Raw genomic sequence first — 24,925 nt, forward strand, 5'->3', positions numbered from 1 at the left:
CAATTTAATCATTCATTTAAGAGATTTATCAATAGAATCTTTGAAATATGGATCACAAGCAAAGTAATTAACGTTACTTAGACTTGCATAGAAGACATTATTCCTCGTTGATAATTTCTTTATTAACCACATTGGAATCAGACTAACTTCCAGTTGTATACAAGTGAGATGAACTAATAAGGATTAAAAGAATTGGAGGAGCTCCAACAGTTATCTGTCAGGGCAGCTTGGAAGGGCTAAAGATACTGCAGCGAACACCTAGTCATGGTCCTGGCTCCAGACCGAACTTGTAAAATGAAATTTAAGCAACAGTAGAGGTTTTCATTTTTAGATCAGAAATGATACATTTTATTCCTTCTTTCACCTTATATTACATACATAGTAACTGACCAATATTTTGAAACTGTTGAACCACTTACTGGTTCTTTTTTTCCTGTTCTCTTTGTTTCGCCGTTACCATACAGAAGGGTTTCTAAAAACTTTACTGCTGTTAGAGTTTTTAACTTCTTGTTGTGATTTATAGATAGCAAGACCTTTGCACTCATTTATTTTTCTTTGGCAGTGAAGAATGAAGAAAAAGACTGCAGGTTTCTTTCTATGACATTAACATTACAGGAAGAAACAGTAGAGAAGGAATTGCCTTGCAAAGACAGACTGCAAATCCTCTTCAAACACTGATCCGAAACAAGCAAATGTAGTAAGCTCACTGAATAAGTGATCTTAAATTGTTAAGAGGGACAATCACAGAATATTAAAGTTCTTAAGATGTTGATAGATTACGGCATTACTGCAAGGAGAAGGTCTGGTTTGGAAGGAGACTAAGCTATCAAAAGTATGAATAATAATATCAAGCCGGCTGCTGAACATAACAAACGGAAGGCTGCTTCATCTGACATTTGTCTGTGCAGGCAAAAAAAAGCTCACTGCAGTGGGCTTTAGAGACCTGAAGGAATGACAGTTTTCCTTGGGTCTTTTTTTTTTTTTTTTCCCCTACAGATAAGAGATCATGAACAGGAATTCAGGAAATTCTAACCTTATCCTAAGAGCTAAAATTTGAGAGAGCTGATTAATGTAATGCAAAAATCCTAGTATTGCTGAGATTTATTTAGGATTGTGTTTAGCATTTTCTAAACTCTTTATTAGACAGTCATGGTTCTCTTTAGCTGTGCTAGAAGCCTTTTAAGAAGGAATTCAGCTTTTGTTTGCAGGATTTCTAATATACTTGGGCAACTAGATTCATCTCACCCTGTTCAGTTGGTATTCCAAAAGAACCACCTCAGAAACTGGACTGACAGCCTGCTCTCAGCCACCCCATTCAGTCAAATACAGTGCAGGACAGCCTCATGTAGATGTGCCACTGAACAAGCTTTTGAAAGCCTAGCCCTCAACAAGACTCGTTCCTGTTGATCTCTCTCAAGTTATTTCAACTTCTTCAATCTTGTAGTCACACCACACTATCTTCACAGTGACCTGACATGAGCCAACTTCCTCACTTCTGACAAAGCAACAGTACATCTTCCACCATACTAGTCAGACACCATTCTAGTCAGACAGACAAACCTGTCTATTGCTGCAGTAATAGCCTCATGGAAGCATGTTTTATCTAGGTCCAAAGAGCAGGGTAAAGAGCCGCATGGGACTTTGCAGCTGCTTACTCGAGGAAAAAGGATATGATTTGTATATTGAAATAAAGGGAAGTTTTTATTTTAAAGAAAATACAGTTGAGTCCCTGAAGAATTCTACCTCTTTTTCAGTGAAGAGCTGCTGATGCAGGTAGATTGTTATCTTATTTTAATTTGAGTAGGCAAGTAAAAATAAACAAATATATTAATGAGATGAAAGTTAGCACAGTTCATCTTTGAGATATTCACATAAAACTAGTTGAAACTGAACTTACAAACAAGTGAAAAGTGTGCTTGTGTCAAAGAGTATCTCTAGATTATCATGAGTAGGAAAAGGCAGACTTTGCTCTTGAAAGAAAACAGTTTCTTAAGATATTAAAAGCAGATCCTTGGGCCAAGTTCACAATCATAACTCATTATTATGACAACAGACTCTGGTTTGCTATGTATGCCCAAAAGCAGAAGCAGTCTCTCCCATGCTGACCTGCCTCCTTAATCCTTGAACTTCTATCAGGCAAGTGTTTATGTGTTTGCCAAATTCAAGGAAATAAAAATTCCTAAATGAGTAAGGAAGCATGAGGGCATACCTGCTGCTCCACACACACTACAATTCCTTTCCCTTCCTTTCACTGCAATAATGGGAATCCCAAGTTTTCGGAAATAATCATAGACCACATCTCTTTAAAGAAGGGACAACTTCATGAAAGCAGGACTAAACAAAAATAATACACTGAAATGGACAGAGTTGGGACTTGTTTCTTGTTACTCATCTTTTACAGTATGTTGTTCCAAGTTCTCTTAAGAAACCATTATTTCACTACATACTTGAAAATTAATGGCAGATGATATTATCTGTAATTAGTTAATTCTTGGAGATGTTTATAAGAGACATTAGGTATCTTTATACTCCTTCTTGCATCCAGAGCCAGTACATAAATATTTTCCTTTTTCCTGCTTTTCTCAGAACACCTTAGAATTCACAATTCAACTGGAGCCAAAAAACACCGAAGAGAAAAATTGGCCAGACATCTTTACTAATTAAGGGCAATCAATGAAACATTTAGAAACAGTTTCTAAATACACTTTCCATCTATGTTGCTTTATAACATACAATTAGAAAAAAACATACTTTCAGTGAAATACCAACATACACGCAAGATTCACAATATGAAGATGTGCACATTCAGATGGAGAACAGAATTAACCACTAAGGCAGAGAAAGGAAAAAGGACATAAAAGGAACTGTAGCCAATAACTATTAAAGGAAGCATACACCAAGAATTAGACTCATATTCCACACAGATGACTTAGCATGCTTACAATAGATCAATCCATTTGCAATTAGAAAGGTTTAACCCAGTATCCTTTGCTCTGCAAAAACAACTCTATGTTACCAGGATACCTCTTGAAGTATATCCGAAATGGATTTTAAGTATAACATGAAGTCCTGAAATCAGTATGATTAGTCTGGTCTTCCTGAACTTTATGTACTGGAAGTAGCATAGAACTGTATTTTCCTTCAGTTTCAGCAACAAAAAATTCTTCCAGCTAGCTCCACCAGTTGATATCTCCTCACAATGAAACTTCTGTTGATACCAAGAGCACGTTGACCAGTACTTTTCAAAAGCAGAAAGAAGCCAGCCTGCTTGCACATAACTTTCTGCTTGCATCTGGGGGCTTTCAGCTTGCTCAAGCATGGTCAAAATTTGCTCTGTGCCGTACATAACTGTTAGAATCATTACTCTGACAAAACAAGTTTCCTGAAACAGCACTGTCAGAGGAGTTGTAACAAGAAACATAGCTTAGCAACAAGGAAAAAAATTCCTTTTGTCATTTAAAATAAATGGTGCTACTGATTCTGCTTCTGTACTTTTTCTTTGTATGTGTGTATTCATGCCAGTTACTGCAGAAACTAGCTGAGTGAGTCGAACTCCACAGGAGATGCAGATGACTGTTTGATTTAGTTATTGGTAAACTAAAAGGAAACTCTGCCTGTGGAAAGAAAAGTGATTTGTTCTATTTTATTTTTGCTGAAGATGAAAGTTGCCATATAAGAAACACAAGTATCCATGTTGCGTTTTTTGCTTATGCAGTCACCAGTGACCTAGCAAGCACATGATTGTCAAATCTAGATTAGACGTTGTAAATGACCATAGCATTTTCTTCCTGGAGCTAAAGCTATGATGTGATCTACTGCCTTTTTTTCCTTCTTTGGCAAGTGTAGAGTTCATTCTCCGGACACAGAGAAAACACAACACAGAGCTATCAAGCAAAAGTAATCCTCTTTATTTCAAAACAGATGACTAGCTATTTGCGTGGTTAAAAATACCAAAGTATTCCCTGGGTAATCCGCTAGCCAGTCTGGTCTACTTCTCCCTACATCCCTGGGTCACTCTTGGATTAAAAAAAAAAGAAAATTATGTCACCCTTACTGGCATTTTTTTCACTACTTTCACATCAAACAGACAAACACCCAAAACAATGACCTAGACTGTAAAAACTCATTTACTATTTTTCTTTCATTATTTTTAACAACAAAAACCTGCAAAAAAACATCCAGAAGTGAACACTCAACACTGTGAACTTATTTTCTTCAGCAGTTCAACTTTTGCAGTAGTGTTATTAGGCTGTTGTGACAGAAAGCACAAAAATGAAGGTTTCTGCAAGCATAAACTTAGCAGGAAGATGTCTGATATTGAAACTTAAGAAAGGAGATGAAGCCTCCCCATTCCCTTGTGAACTGTAGAGAGCTCATGCCACCCACAAGAGTTGGTCCCACTGGTGATTAAAGAGCTGTCCACACACCCTGCCTCCTAGCTGTGCCCTAACCAATGTTTAAATCTCCTGTCTACTAAAAAACAAACAAAAAAACAGCTTCTATGGACATGGTGGCAAGCACTGCTTTCTGCCTTTGTAGCACACAGAGCAAAGATCTCAGCTTTCACTGTACTGAATGAGAACTAGTGAACCTAACTGCAAATAATCAAGTGTTCTGGTTGGGACAGTTTAGATAGTCACTGCAGGAAGAGATGGATAAGGGCAGGTAAGTTGAACACTCTCCTCTTTGCAATTTTACAAGTTTTGATGTTGCATATCAGAGTACACAGCAGTTGCATGAAAAAGGAAGATCAGAGGTGTGTTCAGAAGTCAGTTTTAGGATCCAAGCCATCAGATGGATGGCTCAAAATAAATGGATTCTTAGGGAAACAACAAGAATATTTTGTCCAGCAGTACTACACAAACCCTTATCTTCCCCCACCCCCTACACTTCAAGAAATACTGATACAAAAGGGAAAGGAAAAAATTTCAGGCAGCATCCAAACATTTCTGAAGTAAAACGGAAGAGAAAAGCATTCTTTGAAAACTCAAAAGGCACTCACATTAGCTTTCTGAGAAATTTCATGCTTACTAGCAGTATCACTCTTTTTAAAGAAAATAAGTATATACAACTTTCATCCCCATTTTAAGACATAACCACCACTGAGAAATTACTGGCAAGCTATCTTTTCTAACACTGCACTAATATAGATCTCTGGTAGCAGCCTTACACAGGCTGTCACTGTGATTCTCTGATGTAGGAGGGAGACAAGTATGTGAGGCAGCACAGACTGGCAGCGCAGGCTATACACACAGTGGTTGCCAAGAAGTGCAGAGCAGAACTGTGCCATTCAGCCAAACATGGAGCCTGGGGAAGCCTAGCAGCGATAAATAGCGACACCAGGTGGGAACAAAGAGACAGAAGAAAAAGCAGCTATCCAAGCAAATCCTATCAAAGCTATCCATTTGTCCTCTATGTAGAGTTGCAAAACCTCCTGCTATCCAAGACATTTTTCCACATCCAGAACCTTATAATTAACATAACATCAACATTACAGTTAATACTAGATCACTTCCACAGCAACATGAACACCTCCAAAAAAAAAAAAAAAAATCAGGTTCATCTCCTCTATGGATGAAATCATTTTTTCCTTCTGGACAAATACACTTCTAACTTCATATGGCACAGAAACAATGCCTGCATATTCCCTAGTCTTTTGATAGCAGGGAATGGGCTTGCTCTCCTATTCTGCTGTCTTACAATCTTTACTTTCTCTGGAGCATGCATCTTAATTTGCTGCTCTCGATCTCTTATTCAGAACAGACACCCACATTTGTCCCATTCAGCAACCACAATGCTTAAAGATGCTGACACCTGAAACAGAAAATTGTAATGCCAAAAGAATTATATAGGTTTACCAGGATAGGAGAGAAATCTCCCCTTCCTTTCCTGCTTTAATACTTCTGGGCTTCATTTTAGCTCAAGCAAGCACCTATCAATACCAGTAAAATAATTTAACTGAGAATGAGACTTCAGAGATTGCAGGAATTCAACCTTAAGTCACAGCTTCACCATTCTGAGTGTGTCTCATACTGTGTCATGTTCTTGTTTGTCCATGCCCTGCAATATAGCATCTGTGTGTTTCTCTAGCTTAATGTCACCAAATGCTAGTTTACACAGAAGGGCTTGCTGATGTTCTAGTTAGCTGTATACTGTACAAACACAAATTAGCAGCATACAGAACTTACTGAGTAGGCTTCAATATCTGAGAATATAAAAATTGTCAGCTTATTGTCTCTAGTATAATAGTATATGCTTAGGGAAGAGTGTAAGAACGGAACAAAAAGTTATATGAACCCAATATTCCTCTAGCTTCCATCAGCCTGTGGCTTGGGGAATTATCTTCCTTATCTAGGTCTCTTAAATGACTTTGAACCTATGCAGCATCTTGGCATCTACAACATTCTTTGGCACTGAACTTTACAGTTGATGCATGCTATGCAACATCTTCTCTCCTTTTGCTTGCTTTCAAATTCATGATTATTTCTGTTTATGGCCTTCACAGACTAGGAAAGACAAAGATCAATTGGACCACACCCGTATTCTGAATACTTGTCGTCTTATAGATCCGATTATATCCTTCCCATCTGCATACTCTCACAGACTGAAGAATTGCCATGTCCATAGCCACTTCTCACAAGGAAGTCATTCTGCAACTTGGATCTTCCTTGCTACTGTTTCTGCTCTCAATTTCTTATAACACAAATGTTGTGGTATTTATTTTACTCTCTGTTCCACCTTAATCTTTCCCAACACCCATCTGCTTTTTTTTGTAATCACCACAGATCTGACATTTCCATAGAAATGCTCCTAACTACAGCATATCTTTCCTGACTGGTAATAGGTAATTCAAAACTCTCCATCACATATATACACGAAGAAGCATTTTCCTCTTCTGTGCCGTTTTTACCAGTCGTAGCACTGAATTTCATTTTATACACAATCACTCAATGTCATGAGATCCTTCTTCAGGTCCTTGTAGTAAGCTCTCATTTTATTATGCTGCACAGCTTAAGGCCATCAGCAAGTTTTGCCACCTTCCTATTTTTACTCTCTTCCCTAGATTGCTTGCATTGAATACTATGGTTCTTATGGAATTTGCCTGGTGAAAATCCCAGTTAATGAAAGTGAATATTTGTTCCTACCTCCTGATTTCAGCTGTACTTATGAGCCAGGAGGGGGAGGGAGGAAAGAAGGGGATCTGAGGGCCTTTTAAAGTCAGCATGAATTACATCACCTTTATCAAGTACACAAGATTAATTCCTTCAGGGAATTACAACAAAGTTGTGAGACATGACTCCCTTGCAGAAGCTGCACAGTCTCTTCCTGATTACATTTATCTACAGTTTTGCTTCCCCATGGAGACATTAGACTTACTAGTCAGGAATTTTCCACATCTTGTCCAAAGTCCTTTCAAAAACTGGTGACATATTTGCTACCCTCTGTGGTACTGAGGCATTTTTAAGTGATAGCTCGTATAACACAAGCAATGGCTCAGCAGTATCTAAATATAACTTCAACTGTTCGCTCATCTCTATTTCACAATCACCTTTTTCAAAATGTCACAGTAACCTTCACTCTGCACCCTCTATGGAATAGACTAAATTTACATTACCAACAATTTCATTTTAAAAGCTTCTGATTTGTTTTTGGGTTACTTTTTATTTGGTTTGGAAAAAGATCTCCTACATGAAGCGCTTGCTAACACAAACTGTACAAAGCGGTGGATTACAAAGGAAAAAATTAGGAATGATCAGCTATAAATTGCAGATCTCTCCTGATTTTAATTGTTGTTTAGGTTTGGTTAAGAAAATCTGAGGGAGGAAGAAGGGAAAATTTTCAGATGTGTAACTTCTATTCGTGCTGAGGCATCAAACTGATCCTGTGTACTTGAAAGCCCCTCTCCTTTTAGTAATTTTCAGCTTTGCATATAATTATACAAAAGTGAAAAAAGATTTGCTTGCACATGTACATTTCTGGGCGGTCACCCTCATGCCTCCAGACTGCCTCTGTCAGGAAAGGAAGAAGGGTGGTCGTGACTCCCTTCTCAGAAGAACAGAGGACCCCATATGCAGTCCAGACCCAAGCTGCTGAGAAGTGTGCTGCCTTCCTGGGGCCCAGGTCAGGGACATAACCAGGAAAATCCCAAAGCCGGTGAGGTTCACTGATTACTTTCCATTGCTCATAGTTCAGGTGAGCAGTGATGAAATTGCTCAGACAAGCCTACGAACAATGAAAAGGGATTTCAGGGGTTTAGGGCACTTAGTTCAAGGTGAGGGAGCGCAAGTGATCTTTTGTTCTGTACCGTCAGGGGCAGTGTGGGGCTCGGAGCAGGCATGGAAAGTGCAAGCAACGAATAACTGGCTCAGAGGCTGGGGTTGAGACAGAAACTTTGGGTTCTTTGATCATGGGGTAGTTTACTCAGCCCCTGGCCTGCTGTCCATCTCTGGAACCCACCTATCTCAAAGAGGGCAACAAATCCTAGCACAGGAGCTAGCAGGGCTCATCGAAAGAGCTTTAAACTAACTATGATGGGAGAAGGGGACGGAACAGGCTTCACAAGAGAAGAGCCTAGGGGAATGATGCTTGAGCTTGAAGTGAGGCAAATGACTCTGCTGAAGTGCACCTACACCAATGCATGCAGCATGAGCAACAAACAGGAAGAGCTGGAAGCAATTGTGTATCAGGCTATGACCTAGCCACTATTAGTGAAACATGGTGGGACCACTCCCATGACTGGAGTGTTGTGATAGATGGCTACAAGCTCTTTAGAAAGGATAGACAAGGAGGGAAAGGTGGTGGTGTGACCTTTTATATTAAAGACTGTTTTGATGTTGAAGAGCTTGGGGTTGCAAATGATAAAGTGAAGCATCTACGTGTGAGGACTGGGAGAAGGCCTATAAGGGAGACATCCTGGTGGGGTCTGTTATAGACCACTGAATCAGGATGAGGAGATGGACGAGGCATTCTATGAGCAGCTTGCAGAAGTCATGCAATCACCAGCATTTGTTCTCATGGGGGATTTCAACTTCCCTGATATATTTTGGAAATATAACATAGCCCAAAGGAAGCAGACCAAGAAGTTTCTAGAGTGTGTGGAAGATAGCCTCCTTACGCAGCTGGTACAAGAGCCTACCAGAGGTGGTGCCCTGCTAGACCTGCTCTTCACTAACAGAGAAGGACTGATAGGTGATGTGAAGGTTGGGGACTGTCTAGCACAGAGAAACTATGAAATTGTAGAATTCTCTATTCTTTGAAGTGTCAGAAGGGTGACTAGCAAAACTGCCATCTTGAACTTCCAGAGGGCGGACTTTGACCTGTTCAGGACGCTTGTAGCACAAGTCCCTTGGGAGTTACTTCTTAAGGGTAAAGGGGACCAGGAAGCCTGGATGCTCCTCAAGATGGAAATCTTAAAGGCGCAAAAACAGGCAGTCCCTGAATAGCATAAGGCGAGCCACAGGGGAAGAAGGCCAGTGTGGATGAGCCAGGAACTACTGTTGAGACTCAGGAAGAAAAAGAGTCTATGTCCTCTGGAAGAAAGGACAGGCTACTGTTGCCTTTCACAGGCAACCGTGATGTTCGTTGCTTAGGGGAGCCTGCGGCTTGGCCATATACCGAGGTGACACCAATATGATGAGTGGTAAAATGGCCCTTATTCACTACTAAAACACAGCTTATATACATTTTTACCTACAAAACCGTGCTGTCATGTCCCACTCTGATTGGTTCATACCAGACAACACTGTGCCCTATTTGGCCATCTCCACATTCTTTTCTCATTTTTCTCCTTCTCCTGTTTTCTCTGCATCAAGGTCAGCACGATAGCACTGTCTCTCTATGCTTAGGGAGAAGCCTGTCCCATACATCCTGTGCCCCCGCAAGACGCTTACTACAACAGCTACTAGGGGAGATTTACAAGGAAGTTGCTAAGGTATGCAGGGAGGAAGTCCAGAAGGAAAAAACCCAAGTTGAACTCAGGTTGGCCACGGCAGTAAAGGAGAATAACAAATCCTTTTACAAATATATCAATGGCAAGAGAAGAACCAAGGATAATTTCTATCCTTTAATTGATGCAGCAGGGAACGTGACCACAGAAGACAAGGAGAAAACTGAGGTCCTCAACCTTCTTTACATCTGCCTTTAATAAGTCAGACCAGTTATCCTCAGGGCACAAAATGGATCTGTAAGTCTGGGCTGATATGCGGAATATCCCCCCAGAAATACAGGTGGAGATGGTTAGGGAGTTCCTCTTCCATCTGGACTGTCACAAGCCTATGGGACCAGATGGGCTTCATCCTAGGGTGCTGAGGGAGTTGGCGGGGGTGATTGCTGAGCTGCTCTTGGCTATCTACCAGCGCTCCTGGATGTCTGGAGAGGTTCCAGAGGATTGGAGGCTTGCCGATGTGACTCCCATCTACAAGAAGAGCCGTAAGGAGGATCTGGGGAACTACAGACCCATCAGCCTGACCTCAGTGCCAGGGAAGGTCATGGAATAAATCATCCTGGGATGTGGATGGTTGTGGATGCCCCATCCCTGGAGGTGTTCAAGGCCAGATCGGATGGGGTCCTGGGCAACCTGGTCTAGTAAATGGGGAGGTTAGTGGCCCTGCCTGGCAGGAGGGTTGGAGATTCACGATCATTGAGGTCCCTTCCAACCCAGGCCATTCTGTGATCTTTTAGATTCTTCTGTAGCATAGCATTATTTGAAATAGGTTTAATATTTTGAAGTCAAACTTTAAAATACATAGAAAAAATAATTAAGTTAATTCTATATTTAAAGTGACCCAATTCATTTCACTAGGCTACCTCCAGGAAAATCAGTACAGGAAATGCTTCCTATTGAAGTTCCACGGTCCTTATACAGCAGACTTAGCACCCAGACCAATGGAAATATGCCAGAAATAAATCTGTTCTTCAGTGTTCTTAAAGACAACGCAGCAGCTCAAAAGAATTTAGATATCTAAGGTGTTACATATCCCAGCCAAGTGTTAAGTCAAATAACTAGCTTCTGCTAATAATCCAGAGCTGTTCCAGCAAGAACATTTTCTTAGACACATGCATAGTGGAGCACATTGATCACTGCCTGCTCCACAGCAAATGGCTGTGATCCACATTTTGTATGAGTGTATGCAGATGATATCCATGTAGCTCACGGAATTCTTACGTGTTTTACCCCCTTATGTAATCTTTGACAACTAAACTATCTCTAGAGTGCCTTGTTGTAGCAGTTTGACCCACACAGTTTTTCTAGCTAATTGTTTCCAGATTTCCTCTCCCCAGGCATCTTCCTGGGAGCCTATCTGTCCAAGGTATAACTTATGCTGCCAGTACAAGACCAGCAATAGTTTCCTGGGGAAAAGAAAAGAGAACTGTGCAACATTGGAAAGACAGCAAAGTTCACATTTCACAAAGCACCCTACTTAAAAACTACCTTCTTATAGAATATATCAGTTAGCAAACTAATTTAATACATTTACATATAAATACTGCACAAGGACATGTTAAATGATAATGAATTTTATTAACCCAGCCTATTTATATAACTTCACTATATAAAGAAATTTCCTGTAGGGATTTTCATCAATAAGTTTATAAAGTATAATAGAAAGTTATATCCTAGTCTTAAATGATCACTATATAAAGTCAGTTCTCATATCATTTATAGAAACAAAAGCAGTTGTAAAGCCACATTTTTTCATACTTATTCAAATCTATTGTTTTTCTTTTTTCTTGTTTTTTTCCTTTAAGGCAAATATTCAATTATTTCTCATGATTCATGAGTGAGACATGAGCTATCCTAGGACACTCCACAAATTAATCACTTTTTTCATATTCAGCATGTAACTTTAAAGTTTATGATCTGAGAGATATCTCCCTAACTTGAATGTCCACTGTTGGATGATCCCAATCTGCTCTATGCTCTAAATATACTCTAGAAATGCTAGGAGTGTAAATAGAACCTCTTTAGAAAGGTGTCTATATGGTAAAGTCTCCCATAGTCCCACCTCTCGTATCCTTTATCCTCCAGCAACAGCTGAAAGCAGGCTAGTGACTCTCCAGTAGCTACCTAACATGTAATCAAATACCCTACCATGGGATACATAACTACCTCCTTTTGCCTGTGAATTGCCCAATACAAAGATAAAGTAACCTGACTTTTACAGGGCAGAGATGCTAAAGTATTTTCCTTTAAAATAGTAAATTCATATTGGCAACATCCTATTTAATTAGAAGTTTTGTGAAATGAAACTCAAGGAAGCCTAAGCTTAAGCACGTTCATTTGAATAGAATTTGAGGGGCTCACTTTTTCATCTACTCTGACAACTTATATGCAACTTACGTCACTCTTCACACATAAAAACAATCTTTGGAGGAAAAAATAAACCAAGTTGCTATTTGTTATCTTTGACTTTCTCAAACTCTAAATCCAAAACCTTTTCAACCCAAGAGTACAAAATCCCCTCAGAAAGCAAAAAGGCAGTTAGATGTTGAAGTAGAGAGGTTTGAATGTACTATGAGTGCCTCTCCAACACACACACATGCTAAGTTTATCTTGAGAATCTTACTATTCTCTGTTTTGCAATAAGCCATACTGGAACACTGCTCCTTACATTACCCTCAAGCATATCAGCTTCCAAGAGAGCCTTTCCTGAATCATTGACTCACATGCTTGGGATAGTCCCTTGCCTTTCAGTTTTGCAATGCCTTAGTCCCTCTCTCCACATTTCATGTGAGCCTGTCCATTGAACTGATATGACAAATTCAAAGTTTTACTATGCAAAAACAACCACACCTCTCCTAACATCACACTGGCCTGACTCACCTTACGCCTTGATGCTGGCTGATGTAGCAGACTGGACAGAAAGCACCCCTGTGGAATTCTAAGATCTGCTCAATTTGGAAACAAACTTCATGAGCAACCTCAGATCTTCCAGGCAGTCACTATATTTTTTCTGTAGCTGGAGAAATGTTAATTCTTGCTAATCTGACCATTGCACTACCACTCGGAACAATCGGATAAGAGAAAAAGAGCAGGAAATGAAGTAGAAAAATAGGATGAAAGAGGGAGGAAAGAAAGTAGGGAAGAATTAGAATACAAGAGGCAGATTCACTGGGAGAAGATTAACAGTTACTCTGTTAATTCAGTGAAAGTCAATTCATAATTCCTATTAGGTTTTAGGATCAGCTGGGGACAAACTGTTCCCAACTCCATTATTTATCGCAACACAGACAGTTCATCTGAAGGAAAAAACTAATTCTCACCATAGACAGGGAGTCTTGACCTGAAGAGCATAAAGTGCTCTTAGGTGTGATAAAATACGTGAAAAGAAGCATGGTAGGTTCACCTTTACAAAGGTGAATACTTGCTGCAGAGTAACTGTCCATCTGCTAATACTACCTATGTTTCAGTTGCATACAAGGATGCTAAAGGATGTTTAGTATCAGGCAATGTAAAGCTTACCTAATTTTACACATGGTGCAAAAAGTAGCAAGATATTACATTACAAATGGTAAATATGTCGGGATGCTATTCAAGGATAAACAAAGTCATGATTAATAGACTAATTGTGGTGTGTCTGGTCAAGTATTAGCATCTTCCCATTTCATTTGAGTTTTAAACACAGAACACTGATTTTTATTAACCACTATTCAGTCTGATTAGAGTAACTTCTACTCACAGTGTACACCATTCAAAATTATTGACTCCTATTGACTTGTCAAAAATTATCATTTCTCTAACCTCTCATTTAAGTCATACAAAAGAATGAAATGCAATGTTTTGTGAATATTCCTTTTCAAGCAGAGATATTATCAGCTGTATAGATACATTTCTGGAAAAGAATGAAAGGAATTAGAAACAATCAGGGACTAATTGTGCCTCTAAGAGTAAAAGAGTACTGGAAGCAAGAGAACACAAATACACAGAGTGCATTACTGCAGCAAAGAGAAAGGCAGCCAACACAGAATAAATTAGTGCTATCAAATCAGTTAGAGGAAATTGAAGGGGTTTTAACAAATCATGAAAAGAATAAAACTGGAGACAACAAAGGACTTTTAATAAATGAGGAGGCTGCTGAAATTAATGAGGCACATCTAATGGCCGAGATAACACATTGCTTTATAAAAATGTCTCTTCTGTGAGGCAAGTCACTGAGTGGTAGAGAAATGTAATGCCTTGTATTGGCTGTAGGAAAGAGAGGACTTTTAAATGCAACCGTATGTACCTAAGAACAAAACCATGGAAGAAATAAAAAGTAAATAATACAAGAATTTAATTTGTATTTGTTAAAATGGTGATTATCAGTAAATCCAGGTCCAGTTACTGACTAAATAACAGAACTGAACCATTCCCTATGTAGGAGGTAAAGTAAGCTGTCAACTAGAAACATCATAGATATAGATGACTGGGTACAGCTTATAACCACTCTGAACATAGCTTTTAAAAAAAGGGAAGGGAAGTCAGGAAGAGGAACTCCTGAAAATTATGTAATGAAATATTTTGGTCTTTCAGTTTGTTTGTGCATTATATTATTGTGTGCAGTTGCTGTAAAACAGAAGTCCAGACAAGGGAAATAAAAAGATTAATAGCAATGTTCATAAGGGATTTGCTTCACTGTTTCACCTTTTGAAAGTCAGTCAATGAAAAGCAAGAAAAGAATATTGATTAAGAACTTCTGCTTATTAAGCTGAGGACATCTATCAGGAAATATAAGTATTAAATCTACACTTAAATACTTGCTTTATTATAGGAAGCATAAACCTGACATTCCTGACAATCATGACTTACTCTGCACATCTTGCCTTTAATGAGTTGCGAAGTAAAAAAAAAAAAAGGAATAACAATTGAAACTAACAGAAGAAAATGAATTAGGAAATATTGATAACAACATAAATAACAAAAATACCAAGGAAGAAGACAAACAGTGCAAAGGCAGGAGGGAGAAATGGAAAAAATCCAGAAAGGAAATTTAAAGTGTGTTCCAGAACTCAGATTTGTCACAGCTGAATTGTTGCTGAGCAAAACTTAAAGGCAAGTAGAAGATACTAAAGGTGTTCCTGTCAACCCTTCCAGTATCCTTTGTCCTGACTTCACAGCTTGAAAATCCTTCAGATCTGATGCAAATGTTCTAGTCCTAGAACTGATAGTCCTGGTCAGTTGGTAAACCTGCCCAAGGTTTCTACAATAGATTGGAAGAGCAAAGAGTGAAACATGGGTAAGAAGGCAGCAGTGGGTATCATATCATCACTGATTCACATACGCATTATGATCTTAGTCAAATTACATTCTGTGAATTTCCTCACATGTGCAATGAGACAGAGGAATAGTAATACAAGAAGGGCTTTCAGAGACTGTTTGAGAATTGGTATATGTAGAAGACCCGAACACTGTCTTAGCTGTACTCTACAGCCCTGAAGACCTGCAACCATTTGCCCAGTTTGTACACACAAACTCTGCTTCCAGTAGGGGGATTCTTGTTTGGATTTAGCTGCCTGTTCAACCATTGTCACTAACACACACTAAAGTCTCCTTTATTCACCAGTGTTCAGAGAGAAGATGGAAATCACCACAGTTAAAAAAAGACCCTTTTGTTTTAGTTCATATAAATAATGTCACAAGACTGTATTTCTGCTCTCCCTGATGTGAATAGTTTCAGGAACCAAACAGAAATAGAAGCTTTCAGACCTTCTGCAGTCACAAATACAACATCTCCCCTAAGCAGCAATACAGCAAAAAGTGCGTTTCAACCTCAGGATAGCAAGAACACAAGCAAAGGTGAACACGACCTATTTACTCAATTAAAATTATATTACATTTCTTGTAATCCCCATTAATACTGACAAAATCAAAGACCTCTTTTCCACCACAGCTTCAATAATATGAGGAAAAACAATATTTTACCTTAGTACCAGAGTAAACCACTCCTGTCCGATGCTATTATTCTACTGAACAAAATCAAAATATTTTGCAGGTATTTATGCAAAAATCCCCTCTGCTTTACAGAGAGGGTATGTGAAATAGACTCTGGTGACTTGTTTAGCAGCTTTACATCAGAGGAACATCGGGACTAATGCATAGCTGTGTCATTCTTCACTACATGATCTTGACCAAGCAGAGTATAACTCCAAAGCAGGCATTTCTTTGAGCAGAAGATTGGACTAAATACCCTCCAAATGTTTCTTCCAATCTAATGTCATTCTGTGATTGTGATTTGCTTCATCTCCCCCCTGCTTTTCAACCTGAACACACAAGTCATTACACAGGTTTCTAACCTCAGATACAGTGTATTGCTAGGCTCTGCACAAGGTCAGTAGCTAAACAGTAAATTTAGTAGGACATAGGATTTTAAACAGCAAAATCTAGCCCTTCGCATTTAGGGATCACATCATCCATGGAATACCAATTGAAAACCACTACAAATTTTAAAGTAGGCATTAACATATTGCCACCCTCCACAGTGCAGAACATCCAGCTGTTCTCAATTAGAAGAACCCACAGACTTCACTGCACATAAATAAGGGAGTCCTATTTGCAAAAAGTTGGAGTTCTTCAACAATGAGGATAAAATACCTAAGTTAAAACTGTAAATTTCACAGAAAAATTCTAAACTTCTCCACAAGTTCTGAAGTGAGGAAATCTACCCATGCTGCAGTTTTGTTTGGATGTCAGCCAGCATCCAGGCAAAGAGGTTTGTTTTCTCTCCTCTGAGAAAACAACTTGAAAGCATTGAAAATATTAGCTCAGAAGCAGCATGGAATGGATCTATTTTCAAGGAAAGAGACAGATGACCTTGTACTAGATATCTTGACTGAAAGATTTGAAGACCTTCCGAGGCAACCAGCAATGTTAAAAAAAGTCCAAAAATGAATTGACTTGTAATTCAACTAAAACTCTGCAAATCAGTACACAGGATGGCTCATACTAGTGTCTTTATGATAAAATACTGCTTTAAGTGGTTTTTATTCCAGCTGTAAAATCATGTTTGTTTTTTTTTTTTTTCAAAACCAGCCTCAACCAGTTACCTAACAGGTCTTTCTTTTTTTCTTAATGTAGCTGTGTTTTAATAATTATCTCATTTGCCTTTTAGCAAGGACAACATATCTTAAGACTTGTCACACATCAGGGGTTTTGCTGTTAGCATCAACATTCTTGTTTTATTGCTGCTTTACCTACAACATTTGCAAGAGGTACTCAAATCCCTGCAACTGGAGGTTTTTTATTATCATTATTTTAGTCACTCTACCTTCATCCAAAGGCACTTTATGAAATTTAATGTAAACTGACATTTCTAGCTTCTAACCACAACACATTTTCAAGGAACCAGACAGTTGCTTTTTTGTTTTGGGTCTTATCTTTTTTTCCACCTACTTGTTACAAGATGGAAGAGCAGCAAGACAAGAGATAGCCTGCTTGGATGTAATAGCAGTAGGTGCAAAAAAAAAAGAACAGAAAGCAACTGCCTACCTTAGAAACGCTGGTGTGGTCCTTGGGTAGGCAGAGGTCTCCAAGACAAGACACTCTCATCCCCCACTGCCAACCCTTAAATGAGGTCTGGGAAGGGGTGGATTCTGGCTCCTCCCCTTCTGCTCACTCAGGTACATTGCATGCACCTGAGCTCCCCTGAGTTGGCCCTGCCTTCCCACCAGGTGCTCAATCACTGGTTCAAGCTGTAATGTAGTCATTTCCTCACATACTTCTGTTTTAGTAGTGCTTGCTTCTTTTCCTTTTACTTTCTCTTAGGGGTTTACAAAATGTTTTAACCACAAAACTAAGCCACAAAACCCACTTCTGATACAATTAAAAAAGTTTAGGATCTGTAGATTATTTCCCCATTTACAGCTGAACACGAATTGCACGTCATCATGCCTTTTAGTCTAGGATCTTTTGAACTGGAGGACATTTGATTAAGCAGTTACCATCGCCTACCATTTCCTGTCAGTAAGATTTCCCCCCCCATCCCCCAACCCGATAGCAATCCAGACAAGAAAATCCACCATACTATTCAAGTGTCACAGTTTAGAGCCTACTGTTGTTGATAAATTCACCAAAGACAATAGCACAGTACTAGTATACACTGGTACCTTCCAGACAGAGCAGGGGGAGTTAAGGAGCCAAGAGGAGAGGTAACCTTCTCCAGAGACAGAGATAGATGGGGAAATAGAAGCAAGCTTAAATTACCAGAGGTAGAACTGACAGAAATGCACTGGAAGATACATTCTATGTTTCCAAAAAGCACAAACAAACTTGTTTTGCTTTGGAAGGGAAACAAGGCACAGATCTTTCTCACACAATGTATGTCTGCCATCTTTATAGAAGCAGCTACCTTGTTCTACTGCCTATACGCTGCTGTTCAAGAGGAACCACTAACACACTCCATGCATTTTTGTAGTACTTACTTTCAGCTTTCCATCAGAGAAAAATTACCCCAAGGAGTAGCAGCCTGCAAGGCTAAGCTTACATGCTTGTAAGACTTAACCATCAGAGAACATTATTTTTCATTTTAAACTGTACTTCAGAGCTATGTTCCTGACCTTCCAAGAAAAAGCTTCTAATTCTTCAATTCCTAGAGTTCATTCAAGTGACAAAATTAACAGGAAAAGAAGTACTGGGCGAGTGAGCTGTCCATCGTAGATGTTATGAAATCTCTTTCTGCAAAAATGCACAACCAAATGAGCACACTCCTCCTTGCCCTATTTGCTTTGTAACTGCTTTGTAATGTCTGGACAAAGGAACCAGAGATAAAAGATCATCAACAAAAGATCAACAACAGATCATCAACTACAGTTAATCAGTACTGGCTTGACCCAACTGAAATGGTGACCAATATCATATACAGGAATCTATAACACTGTAACATGATGGAAAGCGCAGCAATGACAGCAGAATAGCAAAATTCAAGACCATAGCAAGTGAGGACTCACCCAAACGCAGCAGGTGAGAGCACAGAAACAAAAAGAAAGAATCTGCTTACCTTCAGAAGGCCTCAAGTTACACAGGGATTCCCCAGAGAGATGCCCTTGCCTCTACTGCCAACCCTTAAATGAGGTCTAGGAAGGTGTGGATTCTGGCTCCTCCTCTTCTGCTCACTCAGGTACATTGCATGCACCTGAGCTCCCAGGGCCAGGGTTGGCCCTGCCTTTCCACCAGGTGCTCAATCACTGGTTCAAACCATGATTTAGCATTTCCACTACAGGGATCTGTGCTACTTTTTCTAAGAGATTCACTTTCCATTAAAGACACAGGAATAAGTAACAATACCAATCTGTTATTAATTCAATAAAATACTTGCACATTGTTTAGTTACAGGCTTATATCATCCCACATGCTCCAAGTTCTGGGAGGTAGGATATCCTTTGCTTCCATTTTCTACCTTATTCTTTTCCAAAACTACAATTTAGTTTACCTCAGGTTTTTGTTCTATTTTCCTGTCACAGTTCTAACAAAGCATTGTGACACATTCAACAGCAACAGTGAAATACTCGACACCTGCAGTAAAGTATCAGTGCTTAAGATGTCTGAAGTTTATGGTTCCCATTCTTCACATTCATTATTCTATTCGGGTATACATTATTCATAAAAATACTGCAAAACCAACACACTCTTAACAGTTTGAACTTGTAAAATAGCTCTACTGTAATGACTAGAAACCACAGTACTCTCAAAAAGCTTCACCTTGACATGTAGCCTTCTCCTCAGTGGTGCAAATTGGTAACTTCTTCCTTGTAACAACGCTTAACCACTACTTTCATTCAGTTGTTCAACTACCTTGCTGTATAAGATATGATTTCTAAATAAAGATCAACTCACGGGTTTTATTTTCTTGTTGGTCTGTTTCCATTGTAAATAGTTCACTATATGTAAAACTGTGAACATGAAAAGGGGCTGGGAGAAAGGCAATATGATTGATTTCTAGCTCCAGGAGCTATGTCACATGATATTGCTATACTTATCCTTTTCTCTTAAGGTGATGTCCTTTCTACTTTCTTTCTTATGTCTAGGCTGCTCTGAAAGTGAACTCCATAGGTACTGTACATCATATGTTTGGAAACTACCTATTTCAGCTCATTATTCACAGCATAACTGCACAGTATTATAGCAAGAGAAAGTCACTTGACATCTTCCAAGAGCTGTTTTTCTGAGTTGTACAAAGAGATACGTCTACATTAATAAGGTTTAGAAAGCTATGTTGATGTGTAAATAACCAAACATCCTTTTCACGTGCCTCTTTTTGGAGGAATGAGCATGACCAGCAGACTTGCACAGAACAGAGAAGCACGTAGACTGAGGCACAGCTAGCAAGAGCTGTGCAGCTGTTTAACAGAAATTTGTGAGCTTCGGATGCCTACAACAGTGATTAGTCACTTCCTACGTCCCAGTTAGAGAATATCCAATAATTTGCTGTGAACCAGTCTAGTTCACAACAGGACTGATACCAGGCACATCAGCAATAGCTCAAAGTACTCCTCAGTGATGGAAATAGAATGAAACAGTAGTCAAGCAATCTGTTATAAAAGGAATCATGAAGACACTGTGTTCTTGTTTTTCCTCCCATTCCTCCCCCCTTCACCCATTCTTTGCACTACTAGAGGAAAGAATGGTGCTCCAGCATGAGAGATTTAAGATTCATTTTTGTTACTTTTAAATGCCATAGGCAGCAAACATGTTCCTTTGCATACAAAAAGCAACATGAGGAAGAAGAAACGAAGCTTTATAACATGATAAAAACACACAGTCAACTAAAGAACTAGCACAGATCCTCTAGTCTCAGAAAATAAGTTCTGTTCATATGTGTTCCTTGAATGTAACAGTACTAAAATTTACTTCCTGCAAGCATCATTTTGGAAATTTTTAAATTATTAAAAACTACAATTAGAAATTTTCATATCAGTTTAGAAAGTTTTACATTTATTAAATAAATAACTCAGAACTCTCCACATCCTTAGATTATCCACGAGATGGCAGTGCTTGCATCATACGGAGTAATCTGACCTAAATGACTCTCTACAACCTGCCTTTTCCTGACTGTGCACTCTGCTCTCAGACGGTATTTTCCTCATATCCAGGCAAAATCCTTGCCATTTTTCAACCAGCTCAGCATTATTCAACATGCTGTAATAATACATTTTATGGACTAACAGTCAATTGACAGCAAGTTTGGAGGAACTGTTGCAGTGTTGACTCTCCTGTGAGTGCGCCGGCCTCTGAATCTTATTACAAAAAAAGTAAAGAATTTCAGGCTTCAGCTCTAGTGCAAAGAGTAATGCAAGGGCTGCTAAATGGGTTGGTTTATCTCCTCCAGACAGCTGGCCAGGTGTCCACTCAACATCTTAGTCCAAACTGGGGATGAACTGTAATAATCAGTTATCATCCTGCGTATGCCTATGCAGCAAAATAAAGTCACAGTTGTGCAGGTGTTACAATACACATACTAGTTTTATATAGCTATTACAGTGAACAGCAGTAATGAATACAAAATAGCTTACACTTTCAGCTGAAGTATAAGCTCCTTGCACATCCTCAGTTTCCATTCATCTTGCAGCTTTCACTCATGTTAATATTAAATGTATACAGAACACCTGCACAGCCTACAGTTTTACTTGCATTTAGCTTCACAGATTTTCAATGTTCAGATTAAATCATGTTTTACCTAAAAATCAAGGAGCCATCATTGTTTCAGACATGAAAGCAAAACACAAAGAATATTTCTGCTATTGTGAAACTATCACCACTCTGTAGATAGATAGGTAGGTAGGTAACAAAATAAGATCTAATGGAAAGATAATAGTACCATTTTCAACCCTAACTTTTCAAAGATCAGTCAAACAAGAACAAGATCATCACCTTTTATCTGCAAAAGTTTTCATATAAGATATACCCTACAACCTAGAAAACAATATCCCATTCTCCTGGCTTCATCCACACCATATTCTTAAAATACACATTTAAAGGCCAAACAATATTACCTACAATTTAGGAGGTCACTAAGCCCCTGAGAATTTCCTGTACTAGAGTAGATGAGCATCAGAGGAATAAAAATTCTATCATGTCCACAACACAATTCCTTTCGTGCTATTCAAAACAACACAAGCAAGTCAGCATGCTATATACTAGTTCAATTTTAGATGTATATGATAAAACTAAACTATAAATATTTTCATAATATGGTAACAGCAGATTCTCATGATTAATTTGCTAGTAAAAAGACCAGAAAATAGAACAGAAAACCAGATGGAATATCCTTCAACATATGTAGGTTTTTATACCAATCAAATATATGCCATATCCTAGCTGGTAAAAACCTAACTCACATTCATCCAATCTGCATATGAAAGTCTAGAACAATGGAATAGGGCACTTACTGCATTTGGATTTGGACTTTGAATGAACTTGTATGCTTATACTCTTTTCACCCCTGTATGTCTCACTAAATTAGAATTCCTCTTATATAAGAGCAGAATTACAAACCAGCACAATTTAAACTACTTTGGCATATGTCCTTGTTAAGCAGTTTAATAGCTTAATCCTCTGTTATCTGCTCTGGCTAACTACTAGTTTCCAGGTGTTACTATTTTCTGCTCTATGAAGTAGCATGCATGCTGAAACTACATCTTCTCATTTATTTGTAAGAATTATCCTTTCTAAAATTTCTCTACATGTCATTTAGAACTAACCTTGGCATCTGACCTTTCTACATATAAAAAAAACCACAGAATTCTTTTTTTTCCCCCAAACTCAGACCTCAGCAAATACACTGAAGATTGCAACAGCTCAAGGTTACTCCATGCCTATCATCAAGTTTGTTCTTATGTGAGCAGCTAGTTTCTCCTGCCCTACAGCTAGAAATATAACTGAGAGTTATTCCTGATTAACTCACAGCTGACCTCAAAATCATTTAGTTCAAGATTTTGGCTTCTCAAAACTAATAGTTCATATTATTTCTAACTCTTGTAAAGCAGCACAGAACATTACCACTTCCAAAAGAAACATCATCATCTTTGCAGCAAATTATTCACTTTCTAGCCCATTCACACTACTAGAACTTTAAAAAAAGAAAGATTTCCCTCAGTTATCTCTCATGATTTCTTTAATTAATTGATAAATCGAACTCTTATCGTCTCAGCTATGTCAGAATGAGTGAAACTGAAGGCAGTAGTAAACTGTCAACAATTAAGCCCTAAAGAAACACATTATTGTTTCACTAAGGCCAAAAGTTCAGTTTGGCAAAGCACCAGCATAAGCTTTGACCCTGCTGGCTTCAGCAGTTGCAAGATGTGATTCTGCTTCAGTGTAAATGGTTTTGCTGGTAGCAAACAGTCAGATGCATGGATTTGCTGTCAAAGATGCAAAGAATGCCAAAATGTACAAGCTGAAGTATCACAGGTACAGAAAGAGCATGTAAAAATTCAAGGCATATTTCACAGAATGATATCTGATTTCCTTTTAAGAATTAAGGCAAGATTCTTACAAAATGAAAACCAAATGACTATCTTCTTTTCTGTACAGGAACTGCTGCCACTGACCAGACTTCATTTTGTATTGTGCTTCAGAACAGACATAATAGTTTTATTAAATTTAACTAAAACTTCTGCTTGTAGTTAAAATCAAAATAGCAGCATGGCATTCTCCAATAAATCTGACAGCACACGTAAAAACATCTACACCATAAGTACTAGAGCAGTCACATAAACTTAGACATTCACGAGTGGGTTTGGCCTCTCAGCTCCAAAATAACACTTCTCTTTAGATCCAAGAGTTCTCTAACAAAGGTTGCAAGAGCTCTAAGTTGAAAACAGTCTCCAGTAAGGTACACGTAAGCATATGTTAACATGAAAAGTGTGAAATCACCATCCTATGAAGATACCAGTCATAGTCTCCCTCCATAACCATCAAGGCGATAAAAATAACACTAGAAGGTTATTGTCAATAACTTTCTTAACTCTTCTTAATTGTGTTCATCACTGTATTGTTAGAGTACAAGTCAAGCATAACCAGTTATGGCACTGTGACCCAGAACTTCTAAAACCAAGCAAGAAGGGGAATGGCCACATAGAGGCTTCCAAAGTGAGATGTGCATATACACAACCCTGCTCACCTTAGACATAACAACACATACAAGCAACAGTGATTTGCCTCCTCTCAATGAATAACTACAGCTTCATTCTTCATAATAATTCATTTTACACTCAGCCATTGTGTGCTTGGAAAGAAGCTCCCTCATCCTCTTTTTTTTCCTAAATCAAGTACCCCACCTGCTACGCCCAACTACATTTGCCTTTCTCACAGCTGTATCTTGTTAGCAGCTCAGAGAATACTTCTGATCAACAGTTTATTCCACTTTCTTCATTTTTGTTATTTTCAAGTGATGCACTCTCATCTTGAAGGAGAATATAATCACTAAATATATGACTTTACAATTCTACATTTCATCCCACTTCTCCAACCTTCAAGGTATTCAAAGCATCATCATTATTTGCATTAATTATGTCTTTGAAAATCCTCAAGAGAGTTAAAAAGTCCTCTGGAAAATAAACCTGAGAAGTAAAATTCCTAATTCTACTAGCTATTAAAATTCATAGATTCAATAAAGGTTGCTTTTTTACTCACTCTATTTTTCTTGATGTCAGTTCCTTGTTACGCCTCTGTCTCCTACAAGAAATAAAAACATTTTTACTCCTTGTACCACAAGGCTAGCAAGCTTACTGCCTTTTCTCTAATCTTAAATTTGATTAAAATAATTAACTTAAGCTTGGCACTTTCTCTTTTTTTTTTTTTTCTTTCCCCAAATAGCACTAATTGCTTCTCTTCTGAACCTGGAAGAGGTTGCGCACTGAAAAGCTCTCCCTTTGTAACAGATCTGGCAATTGTTGCAAAATAGATACTGCTCCATGTTGTCTTCCTCCTCTAGTTTCCACAATTGATCAGATA

General features: G+C 38.6%; 1 protein-coding gene across 1 annotated transcript in view; it reads right to left on the bottom strand.

Annotated features, from left to right (window-relative positions):
• The window catches only part of IQCM (IQ motif containing M), a 184,443-nt gene that overhangs the window by 155,910 nt on the left and 3,608 nt on the right, over positions 1–24,925 (bottom strand). Inside the window, exon 2 of the mRNA XM_040699165.2 lies at positions 24,605–24,646. The gene's annotated coding sequence lies outside the window, so the exon portion shown is untranslated. The remainder of the gene's footprint in view (positions 1–24,604; positions 24,647–24,925) is intronic.

This window comes from Gallus gallus, chromosome 4 (assembly GCF_016699485.2).
Source record: "Gallus gallus isolate bGalGal1 chromosome 4, bGalGal1.mat.broiler.GRCg7b, whole genome shotgun sequence".
NCBI classification, from domain to species: domain Eukaryota; kingdom Metazoa; phylum Chordata; class Aves; order Galliformes; family Phasianidae; genus Gallus; species Gallus gallus.